Source organism: Camelus ferus, chromosome 20 (assembly GCF_009834535.1).
Source record: "Camelus ferus isolate YT-003-E chromosome 20, BCGSAC_Cfer_1.0, whole genome shotgun sequence".
NCBI lineage: Eukaryota > Metazoa > Chordata > Mammalia > Artiodactyla > Camelidae > Camelus > Camelus ferus.
In genome coordinates this window covers 23236750-23252719 of record NC_045715.1, presented here as the reverse complement: position 1 = coordinate 23252719, position 15970 = coordinate 23236750, and the positions used below count along the sequence as shown (strand labels likewise).

General features: G+C 40.4%; 1 protein-coding gene across 1 annotated transcript in view; it reads right to left on the bottom strand.

Moving 5' to 3' along the window:
- Positions 1-15970, bottom strand: part of ANKS1A (ankyrin repeat and sterile alpha motif domain containing 1A) — a 176518-nt gene that overhangs the window by 106515 nt on the left and 54033 nt on the right.

Genomic DNA, 15970 nt, shown 5'->3' with positions numbered 1-15970 from the left:
TGGCCATGTCAATGAATTCTACTTGACAGAATTTTACTTAGGATTTTCACACCTGCATTAATAAGTGAGGCTGATCTAAAGTTTTTGCTTTTTGTGCTATTGTTCTTGGGGTGGTATCAGTGTTAGGTTTAAGTAACAGATCACCTGGGCAGCTAACTACCTAATTCCATATTCAGGAATCACTGATATAGAGCACTAAAATTATAAAGAATCACCAGTAAAACCATCTGGGCCCAGAGCCTTCATATTCAGATGTTAGAAGCAGCATTATTTGTAACGATAAAATTCTGGAAATAGCCCAAAAGTCCATCAATAGAGAAATGATTATGATAACTAAGGTATAGACACATAGACTATTACATACCATTTATACCATTTTGTGATAAAACAGACTAGAAATTACAATACCATGCTAAAGAGAAAAAAAAAACTATAAATATTGTAGAGAAAAATATATGAGACACATTTATCAGGATAGTGGACTGAGCGCACAGGTTTATTCCATCTCCTGTCTAAAATTCTGTGAAGTAAAAGAATCCCACCCTACACCACAGAAAGTTGATAGAAAATAGACAGACAGACAAGACTGATTGATTCAGCCTAAGAAAACAAGAAAAAATGTTATCAGGTAACTAGCAATGTTGAGAGATTCCTAAAAGGCAGAAATCAGACAAAGTCAGATCTACAGAAACACAACCTAGAAGAATGCAAGTTAAAATAATCACATACCACTTTTCACCTATCAGACTGACAAAAAATGAAAATAATGACGCTATAAAGTGTTTGTAAAGATCAGGGAAACAAGTACTCTCAAATACCACTGGTATGAGTTTAAACAGGCAAATTTCCCTAGGCAGACAATTTGGCAACATCCACCAAAACCAAAAATAGGCATTCACTTTGATCTAGCATTTCCACTTTCAGGCAATTATCCAACAGAAACACTTGCACATGTGCACAAAGGCACATACTTGTACAGAACTGCTTCACTCTAAGAGTAGAAACTAAAAACTTAATGTCCACCAATAGGTGGGCAGTTAAATATCAGGTACGCCCATAAAATGAATTATTACATAACTGTTAACAACAACAAATGAAAGAAAAGAAAACAAGTTGGACCTATGTGTCCTGACATGAAAAGATTTCCCAAGACATGTTGTGCTATGGCTTAGTGAAAAAAAGAAGTCATTGTATAATATATGAAATATGAGCCCTTGTGTTACAAGTACACACACATACACACCTGTGGAAGCATGTGTCAGGGGGCACTGCAAAATGGTGAAGGGGGACTTTTATGTTCTGTCCGGTACTCAACCACACTATTTAAAACACTTACAGTGAGAATGCATTTATGTAGTAGTGTTTTTATAATTTTTTTAAAGAGGGGAAGGAGCCTATGCACAAGGAAAAGATGACCAAAAAACCCAAAACGTTAATAATAAATGGTTGTATAGATGTATTATGAGTCACTTTAATAAACATGTAGGTATTATGCTTAAAACCTTATGATAAATGTTAAGTGAAAAGAGAGGATATGCATACTCAGAGCTAGGTTTTTTGTTCATTGTCAGTCAAGGAAGTAGATGACAGGGTAAGGAGCTCGAGGTACTTCCTGGTCTCCCCATCCTCCACTAGGCTTGGACTCCTACAGCACCTTCCAAACAAAGAGCTAAAAGCAATTACACCTCTTTGTTACATTTGTGCCTCATTTCCTAAAACAAAAATTATATACTTGCACTTAACAATGAATAAAATGATGGAAAGTGAAACAGATTTGGAAAATCTAGAAGGTACAATTTTTATACTTATCTTCAAATTGCCCCACAAGACAAAAAAATCATCATTCTATTATAAGAGAGGTGACACTAAAATCCAAAAACAAATTATTTGTCCCAAATTACAAGCCAAATCAGTGGCAGACCTCAAACTCCCATTTATGGTGCTCTTGGCACCTGGCCAAACAAGGATTTTTTGGTGTAACCTGATGACAAGATGAAGGTAATATGTGGTCATATAAGGCTCTACACAATAGCAAGGTGACCGGAATAAACCAACAGGAGTTGGGAAAGAGGAAATACTAATATGAGTTAAAGCAGTTGGGAGCACAGGTCTGTCAGCTCCAACTGCTCCATCAGGAACCTGCTAGCTCTTCAATCATCGCCATCCAGGTCCCAAAGTTACCTTAAAACTAAGGTTTAAAGATCCTTGCTTGTAACAAAAAGGCAGAACTGAGCAAGCCCTCCATCATTTACTTTTCTCTTTTTTCTTTTTTTTTGGAGAGGGGTTATGGGGGTTTCTTTGGCGGGGGAGGGAATAGGTTTGTTTGTTTGTTTGTTTATTAAACATTTTTTGTTGAGTTACAGTCATTTTACAATGGTGTGTCAAATTCCAGTGTAGAGCTCAATTTTTCAGTTATACAGGAACATACATATATTAATTGTCACATTTTTTTTCACTGTGAGCTACCACAAGATCTTGTATATATTTCCCTGTGCTATACTGTATAATCTTGTTTATCTATTCTACATATGCCTGTCAGTATCTACAAATTTTGAATTCCCAGTCTATCCCTTCCCATCCCCTCCCCCTTGGCAACCACAAGTTTGTATTCTATGTCTGAGTCTGTTTCTGTTTTGTATTTATGTTCTTTTTTCTTTTTTTTAAAGATTCCACATATGAGCGATCTCATATGGTATTTTTCTTTCTCCTTCTGGCTTACTTCACTTAGAACGACATTCTCCAGGAACATCCATGTTGCTGCAAATGGCGTTATGTTGTCGTTTTTTACAGCTGAATAGTATTCCATTGCATAAATATATCACATCTTCTTTATCCAGTCATCTGCTAATGGACATTTAGGCTGTTTCCACGTCTTGGTTATTGTAAATAGTGCTGCTATGAACACTGGGGTGAAGGTGTCTTTTTGAAGTAGGGTTCCTTCTGGATATCTGCCCAGGAGTGGAATGACTGGGTCATATGGTAAGTCTATTCCTAGTCTTTTGAGGAATCTCCATAACTGTTTTCCACAGTGGCTTCACCAAACTGCATTCCCACCTACAGTGTAGGAGGGTTCCCCTTTCTCCACAGCCTCTCCAGCATTTGTCATTTGTGGGCTTTTGAATGATGGCCATTCTGACTGGTGTGAGGTGATACCTCATTTTAGTTTTGATTTGCATTTCTCTGATAATTAGTGATATTGAGCATTTTTTCATGTGCCTATTGATCATTTGTATTTCTTCCTTGGAGAATTGCTTGTTTAGGTCTTCTGCCTATTTTTGTATTGGATTTTTTTTTATTAAGTCATATGAGCTGCTTATATATTCTGGAGATCAAGCCTTTGTTGGTTTCATCATTTGCAAATATTTTCTCCCATTCTGTAGGTTGTCGTTTTGTTTTGCTTATGGTTTCCTTTGCTGTGCAGAAGCTTGTAAGTTTAATTAGGTCCCATATTTATTTATTTTTAATGGAGGTACTTACTGGGGATTGAACCCAGGACCTCTTGCATGCTAAGCATGTGCCTGACCACTGAGCTATACCCTCTCTCCATCCCACCCCCCTGATTTTCTAACTTTTACTGTCTCTGGTTTAAAGATGATTAAGTTTGGCTATCCTACACCAGCACTAAAAATACCTCAAAACAATTACAAAAGACAAGGAAGAAAGATAAGGACTTTCCTGTATAAAGTTGCAACAGTTCCAACTGGTAAAGCCTTTTCCCTTTCTTTTCTCTAATTAGCATTTCCTCTAAACTGTCCATCTAGAAATTTGGGGGAATGGGGAATACATTAAATAAAGCAAACAAAAATGGAGAACTATAACCCCTGCTTGGAATTTTAGCTTCAGACAAAATGGTAGTAATATTCCCCTCCACACAAGTTTCTTCCTTTTTCGCAGCCCAAGAAAAGAGCTATTTACAATCTAGGTCTTCCTCCCTATCACAGCTGTCCTGTTAGGTTTTTCTAAAGCAGTAAGGACCAAAGGGCTGCTCACTGAAGGACAAAAGCAGAACACAGTGCACCCAGAGAACCAGGAAAAAAACCCAGAAATGGTCCAAGAGATTCCTAAACAAAGCCTAACCTAACAGATTGTGCAGAAGTGCAACAGCTGCTCTTGACCTACAGAAAAAACCCTCAGACTAACCTTGAAGGTAACCTAACTTCAAAACTTGCCTCAGCCACTTGCCAGTTACGTGACCTTGAATCAGTCACTTAAGCTTTCTAACATCTCTGCATCTGTAAATTCTACTATGATAGTCTCCCTAAGACTTAAATGGCTCATGGAAACTAAAAGTAAACTGGCTTGAGCTAGTTTAACAGCACAGGATTGAGAAGCTGAAGATGTGTCACAGCGACCCATCTGTATGGACATGGCATTGAAGCACAGCAAACCTTGCCTTCTGTGACTCAGAATCACTTGTTTTGAGACGGTATCTCAAGACACTGGAGGGGACCAGGAAGAGTATGGCTGATGAGAACCTGTGGCTTTGGAATCCTACCTCCAAGGCCTCTCTTCATTCATTTAAAAATGGGTTACACATTTATACATGGCAGGTAGCATGCCAGATCTGGAGGTACTGATGAATAAGAACAGACCATACAGACACAGCCCACTCTATACGGTGAGACAGGTGCCAAATGAGGTCCCCCTCGTGGGGTCACTCACGTGCCTATTCAACAGATACGTGAAGTGTGCCCTCTATGCACCAGTCACTGTTCCAGGGGCTGGAGATGCAAATGGGAAAAGACAAAGTCTCTGCCCTAATGGAACTCCAGTTCTAGGGGGAAGGAGAGTGAGTGAACAAAGAGACGATATGATGCCAGGTGGCAGTAAGTGCCACAGAGGAGCAAAGGAAGCACATAAAACAAATATGGGGGATGAAATAGGACAGGGGTAACACTTTAAATAAGGTACTCATAGAAATAACCTCTCTAAGAAGGTTACCTTTGAACAGCAATCCAATTAAAGTGAAGAAATGGACAGTATGGGTGCCTGAGGGAGGCAGGCAGAGAGCATCAAATGCAAAAACCCTGAGGAGGAACGTGCCTGACATGGGGCTGCAGAGCCTGGAGGAGCAGGGAGCACTGCCTGCAGGGATCAGGCTTTACAAACGTACCGAGGTGAGCTCAGTTCAGCAAGCGGCCACGGGGTATCTACTGTGCCAGGGTCTAGGCTAAAGGCCAGTGGAAGAAAACACAGGAGATACAAAGTCCATGCTGAAGGAGAGAGGGAACATCTTCAAAACATGAGAAAGAGGCATAAACACTAAAATCCAAACTAGGATGATCAACATTAAGTCTGTGAAATGGACTCAGGGTTCCTCCTACTTGATTTAAAAGGTCCATTGATACCCATATTTAAATTTGGATATCACTCTTCAGATCTAGCAAAAACCAGTCCAACATATGGGGTAAAAGTGAAGTCTCCATGAATCAAATAAGAACAGCAGAAAATACACTGTGACATTTATGCTGTTCAGCACAGAAAGTGGCCCTGCTCAAAGGTCCCCTGAATCCACATACCTTTTCTCACTGTGCTGGCTGGTATTAGTCTCACCCTCCTCAGATTTTCCAAATCATCTACTGCACCTTCACCACTGTATTCATCATATTTGACCTTGAAGCACAGTGGATTCTTTATGCTGCTCATCCATACTATATACTTTAAGCCCTTTAAGGGAACCCCTCATGTTTCCAAGAACATAGCACTATGGAAGGAACTGGCCCAGGACCACCAGTTTGCAACTTCTAACATTCGGTTTTTCCCAACCTACTACCCCAGTGTGACACGGTCGCCACTCAGTATAACAAACCTGCTACCCAGTATCCATTAGAAGTGGCAACAATCTCTCGATGGGACATGGAAGAATACAGAATTTGAGATGTCTGTACATAAAACACAGAGACAGAAGAACCATAAGTTGGAGCCAAAGTGGCCAGCCCACCTTCACCTGTGACCGTTCTGTGGGATCAGGACCAGATGATATCCTACAGTGGCTCCGCACTGGCTGTAAGCTTACTTCATGTGGTTGCCCAGTCACTTAACTGCTTACTTTATACAGACAAAAAATGACATCTCAATGGACTGGCAGAGTGTCCAATTAAGTTCAATTCAATAAATGTCAATGCCCTATCTTCCATACGCTGCAGTGCTACACAGTCTCTACCCTTGAGAGTAGGGAGAAGTCAGGCAAGTAAACAAGTGACAATGCAGTGTGCGGCATTCTGGGAAGGAAGCATGTAAAGCGTAGCTCATGGGGAAATGGGAATAAGGGAGGCTTTGCAGAAGAGGAGATACTTGAGCTGAGCCTTTAAAGCTTAGAAGGAATTAGCCAGGCAGAAGACACAAAGAGGAAACACCCAAATTCAAGGTCCCATGAGTAGTCTCAGCAAACTGGGGCAAATGCAAGAAATTATGAGCGGCTGGAGCATGATGGTGAATGCATGGATGGAGAGGCAGGCAGAGCCAGATCATGAAGGGTCCTGTATGCCACTGAAGTTTTAAGCAGGGACTAATCAGATGTATGTCTCAGAAAAATCCTTCTGTTGACAGCTGGGAAGTGGGAACCTAGATGGTGAATCTGTTATTCACCATGCTTGTTAAGATGGTTTGAAATATTTCAGAATTTGGAAAAAAAAAATCATCATGCTAAGCATCTGTGTAGATGACAGACTGGAAGAAGTGTGTGACTAGATCCAGGGAGCAAAGCTGGAAGTTAGCAATGCAGGCACGAAGTGAGGACCTGAATGAAGGCTGTGGTGAGGAGGACAGAGAGAAAGGGATAGAGTCAACAGAAAAGACAGGATCTGGTGACTAAATGGGGCAGGGTGGGGGTGACAGAGGTGTGCATTTGAACAGTTCAGTGGCCAGTGAAAGAAAATTGAGGAGGAAAGCCAGTATTGCTTTGTTTTGTGATTGTGGTAGAGTCAGGTAGGGGAGAGAAAGGGAGGAGGCAAAGGGAGTTTGGTTTTGGATTAGTAGAGGCTGAAATGAATCTGGACTCCCATGTGCAGATGTCCAGTCAATAGGTAGTTAGCAGAGTCTAAAACGCCATGCTTACACCAGTTGGTTTAAAATGACAACGCTCAAATGTTCACATGCATGTATGTTACCTTTATTTGACCCTTACGATGATATTATAGAGTAGGAAAGTACATGCTGTGATTTCCATCTTACAGGTAAGAAAACTGAAGTTCAAATGACTTATTGATTGTCATACAGCTAATTAATGTGGAACTGGAACAAAATTCCATGCCTGACTTCTAATGCATGTTCCTTCTAATTTATTCAGGCTCTTGACCTTGACTGTTGAGAATAAACAACTTGGAGCTCTGTGGGTCTCCTCCTACACTCGTTCTCAGGAAGTCAATGACTCTCAAGAGTATCAAGTCAGGAAAGGGCCTTCTCCATCACTGACCCTGTGACAAGGGAGCAATGGCAATGAACTTCAGCGGGAAGAGAGGTTCTGGGCAGCTCTCCATCAATTCTTCATTAAATCTAAACAGGAGTTTGTCTCATCAGCCTTTTTCTGCCAAAGGCCCTCACTGTTTTCCTCTTTTGGTTATCCTTGCAAAGGCAGATTTATCTCTGGTCCTCAGGAAGGACTGGCAGTTTTCCAACACAATGAAACATTGTCCAAAGTCAGTCTAATTTTAAAAAGACTTCATCTTACTCAAATGAATTTGACACATCCTTATAAAATGTTTTCTACATATTAAACTGTTGAGGGTGAAAGGAGAGATAACAAGGAGCCCAGGAAACCATCCCCATTGTCAAAGAAGCTTGTGATCTTTGGGAAAAGACAAAACTTAGACATGAAACAATCAGATAAGCAACACCCAAAACAATGTCAAAGAAATTCTAGTTAACTGGGAAAAATTGAACATGTAACTTTGATTTCTCCTCACTCCTGAAACCCATTAAAATGAGAGTAAAAACAAGCAGAAAAAGAATAGGAGAAAGGTAACAGTGAACATAAAATGTCAACATTTTGGGGGAAATGAAAAGTAGATAAATTAGCAGAGCTGAAAAAGTTAATCACTGTAGCCAGAGAAGGGTATGCCAATTCACACACACATCCAGGGAAGATGCAGGGATTCGAGGTACCAGGTAGCACAGGAGATCAGGGATGAGGAGGGGCTGAAAAGGCAGACTTGATATAAATTCTGTATAAAGAGGCATTAGATCACCAGGTCTCCAGTCACATCAGGGCAGCCAGCAATTACTCCTGCACCCAGGGAGGAGAAGGTGGATTTATTCTGTGAAGAAACTGAACCAGGTAGGCTCTAAACTCAGGGACATTAGGAATAGCAGAAGCCAGGAAGAGGCATTGTATAGAAAGCAAAGGCCCTAAAAAAAAAGTCTACATCCTGAAGGATGAGATCCCAGCCCTGTTCACCCACTTGGCTTCCAGAATGTTGACAGCCCTACCCTTCAACCCCAGACAGAAGGTTGAAAGATTCTTTCTGGCAGAAACCAAATGACTCCACAGAAAGGTTCAACAGATGTTAACTTTTGGGAATTCCTCAACAAAGCAGGTGGGTTCCTGCCCAATCACCCTCTACAGAGTATATAAGACCCATCCTTTACAAGTTCCTCCCACCACTATACAGACCACTCAATCGGCTTCTTAGTGTCGCACTCTTGAATAAAAATGACAACTAAAGATCACCATACATTTAAGGAAAATGTTCAACATAAAAAGAGAGAGCACAAAACAGAGTAAAGGGACTCAAAGGAACAGAACCAAGGAATCAAATAAAACCTCAATGAAAAAAAACTATTATCATACAGAACAGGATTAGAAAACAAATTGGCAAAATCGGTGCAAAGATTTAGGAAATTAAAAAATTATAGTAGAAATAAAAATATAAAGAGCTAGATGATAAAGTTGGGTAAATCTCTCAGAAACTAGAACCAAAAAAAGAGATGGGGAATTCAAGACAAAAGGTAAGAAAATTAGAGGACCAAGAGTTTCAGAGAAAAGAGAGAAAGAAGAGAGGAGAAATTTTTCAAAGAAATAACTTAAGAAATCTTCTTAGAACTGATGAATATGAACTTCCAGTTGAAAGAGTCCATCCTATACTCAGTACAGTGAATAATTTTTAAAAAGACCCATCCCCACGGTACACTGTAGAATTTCAGAATATATGGGATAAAAAGAACAGTTTCCAGAGAGAAAAAAACAGTTCACATACAAAGGACTGAGTGGCATCAAAATTTTCAATAATTTCAAGACCTTCAAAAAGTCATGGCTTTTGCCTCTGGAAGCCATAAGACAAAGGAGCAATGCTTTCAAAATTCAAAGGTGAAATGATTTCCAACCTAGAACTCTACAGCAGACAAATAATCAGTCAAGTATGAAAAAGAGAATAAAGATATTTTTAGATATGAAGAGTCTCAAATTTTACCTCCCACACACCCTTTTATCAGGAAGTGACAGGAGGATATGCTCTACCAAATAAATGAGCAAACCACGAAAGAGGAAGGCAGGCATCCAGGAAATGGGGCAAAAAAAAAAAAAAAGGCAAAGGGAATCAGCTGCGCAGCAAGCCTGAAGAATATTCGACCAACGCTGGAGGATGCAGGGCCCCAGGGGGACATCTGCCAGAGAAAATGAAACTGACAAGATCAACTGATGTATCTGCTTGGGACAGGGAAATTAATTTTTAGGGATTGAAAAATTATGGTTGGTATTTGGGAATGAAGAGTGAGCTAGACATAGGAAACTCAGAAAACCAATGAGAGAGACAGTTAAGGGACTGTATAAGAAAAAAAAAGAGGATTATAGTATATTAATTGGTTCAGCAGGTTAATAATATTTTAACAGCCATGATTATATAAACATGAACATTAGATACTGATGTAACTAAAAATTGTGATACATCTGAAGGCGGAGGCAGTGGACCAAGAGAATGCAAGAAAGCTAAACCCTCCTCTTCCATTACTAAGACTGAGAGAGGATGTCTAAAATTTAAAAATCAAGAAAGAGCAGCATAAGCATAATAATAAAAAATCTGAAGGAAACACTAAGAGCTGGAAATGGCTGCTTCCCCCGAAAAGAATTCAGGTATGCATAAGTGGCCCCCTAGTAAGGACGGTGCAGAAATCATTCTGACTACATGTCAGGCTGGACGGTAACCTTGGCTTTTGTGGCCATGTGTTTTGTGTTTCAAATATAACATGAAAGGCAGTGACTTTGAAGGGTTTATTCCCTCATGAGAGAGAAACACAGCAGAAAGACAACGCCCCATTTTAACCTCATAGGTGACACAACTCACACAGTAAACTTGGAAGGATGGCTTCCTTGTTCCAGAAGCCAGCAAGGAGTTCTCCCCTCTCTCTTGCCAAGGACAACTGTCTTCTGCTTCTAATCAGTAATCTGCACACACACATACCCCCAAACACAAACTGGCAAGGCAAGTTCCTTGTGAGCAGGAACTGTTGGAAACCTTCTACAGTCACTCTACTAACTGCTGTTTTCAATCACTGCTCTCTTCGGCAGAACTGGCACTGCCTCCCTGTCAACCCTATAACAGGAGAGGGGCATGGGAGCGGTGGCATGAAGCAGCACAGAGCTTCAATACGACGTGGACACGACAATCTGACAAGTACACTACCAGGAAGTGAGAGCACTACAGGAACACTCTGCTGTTACTACGATGTATTAACGAGGACTAATGTGTAAATCACATTTTTACAAGCCATATTTCCCTCATGGTTTACACTAAGACTTTAGGGGTCCTTATCTTTTATTTGATTCAATTTACATTAGCCTGGCTTCTTAACACTAAGGCATTTACAGTTTCTGTTCCACAACTGCAAAAAAGGCACGGAAGGAAAATGGTCTCCAGAGTTCAAAATTCTGACTTCTGTCACACTGCATGCTCCGTGATAGCAGGGACAGCACCTGTCTTGTGCCACCTTCACAAGCAGAAAGCGCATAGTACCAGGCACACAGTAAATACTCAAATAAATCTGGGGAGCGGGGAGAAGGGGAGAAGCCACCGTGCTCTTTTAGGTATCTTACAATAAATAAGACCAATTCCCTGACCTAAAGTACCTCTGAGGCACAGAAATAAATATTATAATGCAACATGATAATGTTCTGTAAAAGAACTGCAAAAGCCTAGGGAACACAGGGGGAAGCCTGGATGAATGGCATCCAATCTCAAGAAAAAGGGATGAAAGGGCTTGCAGACAAAGGGAAGAGTGTGTGATCAAATTGCAGCCAGGTGATCTTTTAAAAACAAACACTTCCTAGTTTTCTGCATTCCTCATACTGGGTCTTCTTTCCTAGGAGGTCAGGCTCCCTCCAGCTTCTTCCCCATCTTGCCTTTTCAACTCCTCTTCAGCATTAAGCAAAGCTCTCCTCCTCAGGTAACTTTCCTTTCCTTCCCAGGCCAGGTAGGACTTCCTGAGTACTTGTAGGGCTCCTTGTACTTTGCCTTGATCTCAGCGATCTGAGTCTAGAGCTCTATATTTGTCACCCATCATTATTGGATTGTCTTTCTCACTGGACCACAAGCAACTTCCAGGCAGACCCAAATATATTATGTTTACCACTGTATCCTCACTGCCAAGAAGGCACCGTACCTGGCACGTGCTGAGAGCTCAAAGAGTGAGTGAAATCTACACCTAAAGGCATGAAGGGGCCTAGCTGTTTAAAGAAAGCTGTGGTAAATTATTTGTTTAGATTATGGCAACTATATGAACTCAAGTATCTCTATCAGGTTATTTCATGAGTAAAAAATACTGCACAGTTTTTCTAAATATATGTAAGGTAGCATGTTACCTAGAAAGAAAAAAATAATGTTTCTTCTATTGTTTAGTAAGTGTGAGTGTGTGTTTTGGGGTGGGGTGGGTTGGGGTGGGGGGTGGGCAGGGTGCATGTGCGCAAAAGAGCTTTTAAGAATGATTTGCTCCCTGGCTTGTCAAAGTCCAGAGGCTAAACTAAGCTGAAAAGGAAGGCAAGATGCCTTAATCAGTCATGTTTGGGGGGCAAAGATACCTTCATCTGAGGGAAACCATAAATCCTGCCTTATATCTGTTGTCCCAGCATAATTATTAACAGCATCCTGGCCTGGACAATAAATTATATGGTCACTTTACTTCATCCAGACTTTGAGACACTTTTCTTGCAATTTTGAGTCCAAAAGTCCTGGAAATTATAACCAATAGTAAATGTTTACTATGAGCCAAGTATACTTTAAGAGGATTAAATAACTACTTCTCATCATAACCCTATTAGGGAATCCTAGGACACTGACAAGTATGGAGGAGAATAACTTACCCAGAGTCACAGAGCTAGAATGGGTGACATTGGATTTAACTCCAAAATATACAACTTCTTGAAAACAGCTCTCTCCTGGCTATTTTTCTCACTCCTGATGGAGATGAATTCCCCACAGCTCATACACTTTCATTTCCGCCCTGCTTCACGTTCCTCGCTCCTCATTCATTCTGTCCTGCTTTTTTTTCTTTCTCTCCAGGGTTATAGGAAATCAATAAAGAGTACTGAGAGAGAGGCACTATATTCTAGGTAGGAAACAGATCCCAGAGGGAACTGAATAGAGGTAGCTAACTGAAAGGCTCCTATTAACATTTCCAGAAATCCAATTAGCTGACAAACTTTGTCACTTAAGATAACTATCAAAAGTATCAACATTATAATGAAAGCTACAAGCTGACTGAATTCACTTTATCTTAAGGTATTTAAGATGATTATTTTGTTGTTCTGAGGAAATTAAAATGCCAAAAATTTCAATATAGAAAATAATAAAGCAAAAGGGATGTATACCTTAAATGAAATTTATTATCAGATTCTAGGTGTCCTACATACATCATATATATTTCCTAAATGTCTAAGCACCACAAACAAAAATAGTATTCTGAATGTGGTTAATCTGTAAGCTGAGTGTCAAGGATCTAAATGTTTTTTCACACATACAGCTGACCTGTGAGTGAATCCCAGACTTGACACATGAAGTTAGCTACAAAATTTCTAGTAGATCATCTAAACTTTATGTAAAATGGAGTTGTCACTTGTCCTATCCTCACCCTGAGAGGGTTGTTTTATGGAATAAATGGGCTAATACATGTGAAAAAAAACTGAACTAGAATCTAAAACATAAGGGCTTGGCATCAGTAAAGTGAGGCAAGGCATTCTAAAGAATGAGACCAGTGTATATGTGCTGACATGAAACAACACGTAAGATATATGAAGTGGGAAATGCACCTGCACCACAGTACGTAGAGTATGATCTCATTTCTGTAAGAACGGTGTTTTTCTAAGCCTATACTAACATATGAAAGGCTATATACCAAAGTGTGAAGACTGGTTCTGGGGGTGAGGCATGTATTTATGATAAAACACACACACACACACACACACACACACGGTGACAAAGACTCTCCTTGATCAAATTTTAGTCAGGCTTCTCAGAGTACTCTTTTAAACTAGGTCTTGACTTTTGTCCCCCATACTATCTTTGACCAGCTCAGCCCAGTTTTAGCAAGAATTCTGTTAAGTAAGTTTATCAAGAGTTCTCCCACCCTTGATATCTGATCAAGTTCTTCACCTTTGATGGCTAAGTCCTTGGCCTGCCTTTTTCAAGAATCCTGTTAGGTCAGTTTAGCAAGAATCCCCCTACTCTTGATGTTTCCATTAAGTCATTTTCTATCCACTGACCCACTCACCCTCCTCCTTGGCCAAACATCCCCACTTGTCCTTGTTGTATTCAAAGATAAGCCTGATCTCTCTCACCTATTTCAATACTCCTGTTGTAACAATCTTAATGTCTTCCTTACTGTTTAAACAAGTGTCAGAAAAAAAATTTCTTTAATGACACATACTCTCACTATTTTTTTTTTAAGCAAAGCCAGATCTATTCCAGAGAGATGAGCTTCCAGCTACAAGATTCTTACGAGAGTTCTTTTAAGAAGAGGTTCTGGAGAAGATATATTTCTGGATTTGGCCTCTTTTTAAAAAAAAAAACAAAAACCTCCTGTGGTCTTTGATATCTCCAGCCTCTGGAGTAGGAAAATCAATTACTCCCATTTGCTTCTGAATGGAGCTCTTCAATCAGAGAGGCTAAGAACAAGCCTGCCCAAATGACTGCAGTACCAGTCCCCAGGGGAGGGGACCAAACGGGTCACTGATTTCAAAGGCTGGTGGATTTTAGAAGATATTATAGGAATTGTACAAAATGGTTATGTATTGCTCATTTAACTGACTGTGAGATTAGGGGAGGTGAATGAGTCAACCTCGGGTTACCAAATCCCAGATATTCTACATCCTGAAACAATTCACAAATTTGTCCCTTCCTCCCTATTCCCAAAGTCACTGCCTTACACCTGAAGTAATCTCCAAAGTGATCTTGATTGCCTGAAGTCTCTTCCTTCACAGACAAAACCAAAATACACTCTTTACAATGTTGCTACTGTTAAAACTTTTCAAAATGTTTATCCAGTCAGATTTTTCTCCTAAAGAGCTTTCGTTGGCTCTCTCCTGCCTACAGGAAAAACTTCTCAGCTTGTTATGCAATCAGGATCTTACCAAGCTATCCCCAGTTACCTTTTTGGCCTCACCAACCTCCACGCTTCAATACACACTCTGGGCGCCGGGTATATGCCACCTGTCTTTGTACTTGCTGTTCTCTGCTTCACCCCATCTTCATCTCTGTGAAATCTCAAACATCCCTCAAAGACCCAATGAAATATCAACTCACTTTCCAGGCTGAATTAACTTTATCCACAGTGCTTCTTTACAGAGTTCTACTTAAAACATCTACAATACTATGTTCTCTTTATTTGTTTAAAACAAACCTGTTTCCTTCATCAGACAAGGAGCTCCTTGAAGGCAGAGGCCTTGTTTATTCATCTCTCAATCCCCAGGGCCTAAAACTATCTTGTCCAAAACCTGTATTTTATAGATGAGGAAACTGAGACCCAGTGAGGAGAAGGGGCAGCTAGTAGATGGCTGGGCCCTACCGGAACCGAGGCTCCTGTCTCCCAGTGAAATGTTCTGTTCACGACACCGCACACTAGGATAAATTCTCTCTATTGCCCCATGTGACACTTTTTCTCAGCTCTCTCCCTTGATCATCTTCCCTGCCCTTTCTCCTCTTACTTTTCTTAGTGAAGTGACCTACCAAGAGCCTTGAACATCTAGTCCAGCAGATGAATACCCTGATTCTAAAGGCTCAGAATCATTTTTCTCACGGGTCAGTCTGTAAATCCTGGTGTAGGGTACCTCTTACCTGCCCGTACCGTGAGGTCAGGTGAAAGGAGAGGGGTTGAGGTTCAGTCTGCGAGGTTTGCAAAGGAAGCAAGCGCACTGAGGGGATCGATGTGCAGCAAGTAATCCCCGTCCTTGGGCTAAGCCCTGATGGGCCTGGCATCTAGTCCAGGGTGAAGACTTCTCCAAGTGCCATCATTTACCCTGAACCAAGAGAGCTAGGACACAAGTAACACCCCTTTCTCAGAATCAATTTTATTAGTAACCTCCCTCTGCTGTGGTTCTGTTTAACCAAGGCGATTTTTTCCAAGCAGATTATTTCCTTTCTAAAAATTACATTCTGTTCTTGAAGGGAACAAGGCAATTATTTCTGAAAATATATACTTACAGGTTAGACAGATTGAATTTTGCTGCCTTAAGCTTTTCTGTTTAAACTAATTTTTTAAATTTATTTCTCCACAATTTAGTAAGCACCGTAGCCACTTAGTTGCAACTTCCATTAGTAAAAATAGCTGAACAAGGTGTATTACTTTGGAAAATTAAAAAAAAAAAAAAAACTCACAACAACAACAAAAAGTTGGTTTTAGCTAAGTCCAAGTTTTCTCACTTTCTTTGCCCCTATTTGTAATACGTTTAAATGTAGTTTAATCCCAGGGCCTGTCTCAGGGACTTTACTGAGATCTGTATTTAATCAGCCTCCCAAATCTGCTCTATTTGCCAAATTCCTTTTCTAGC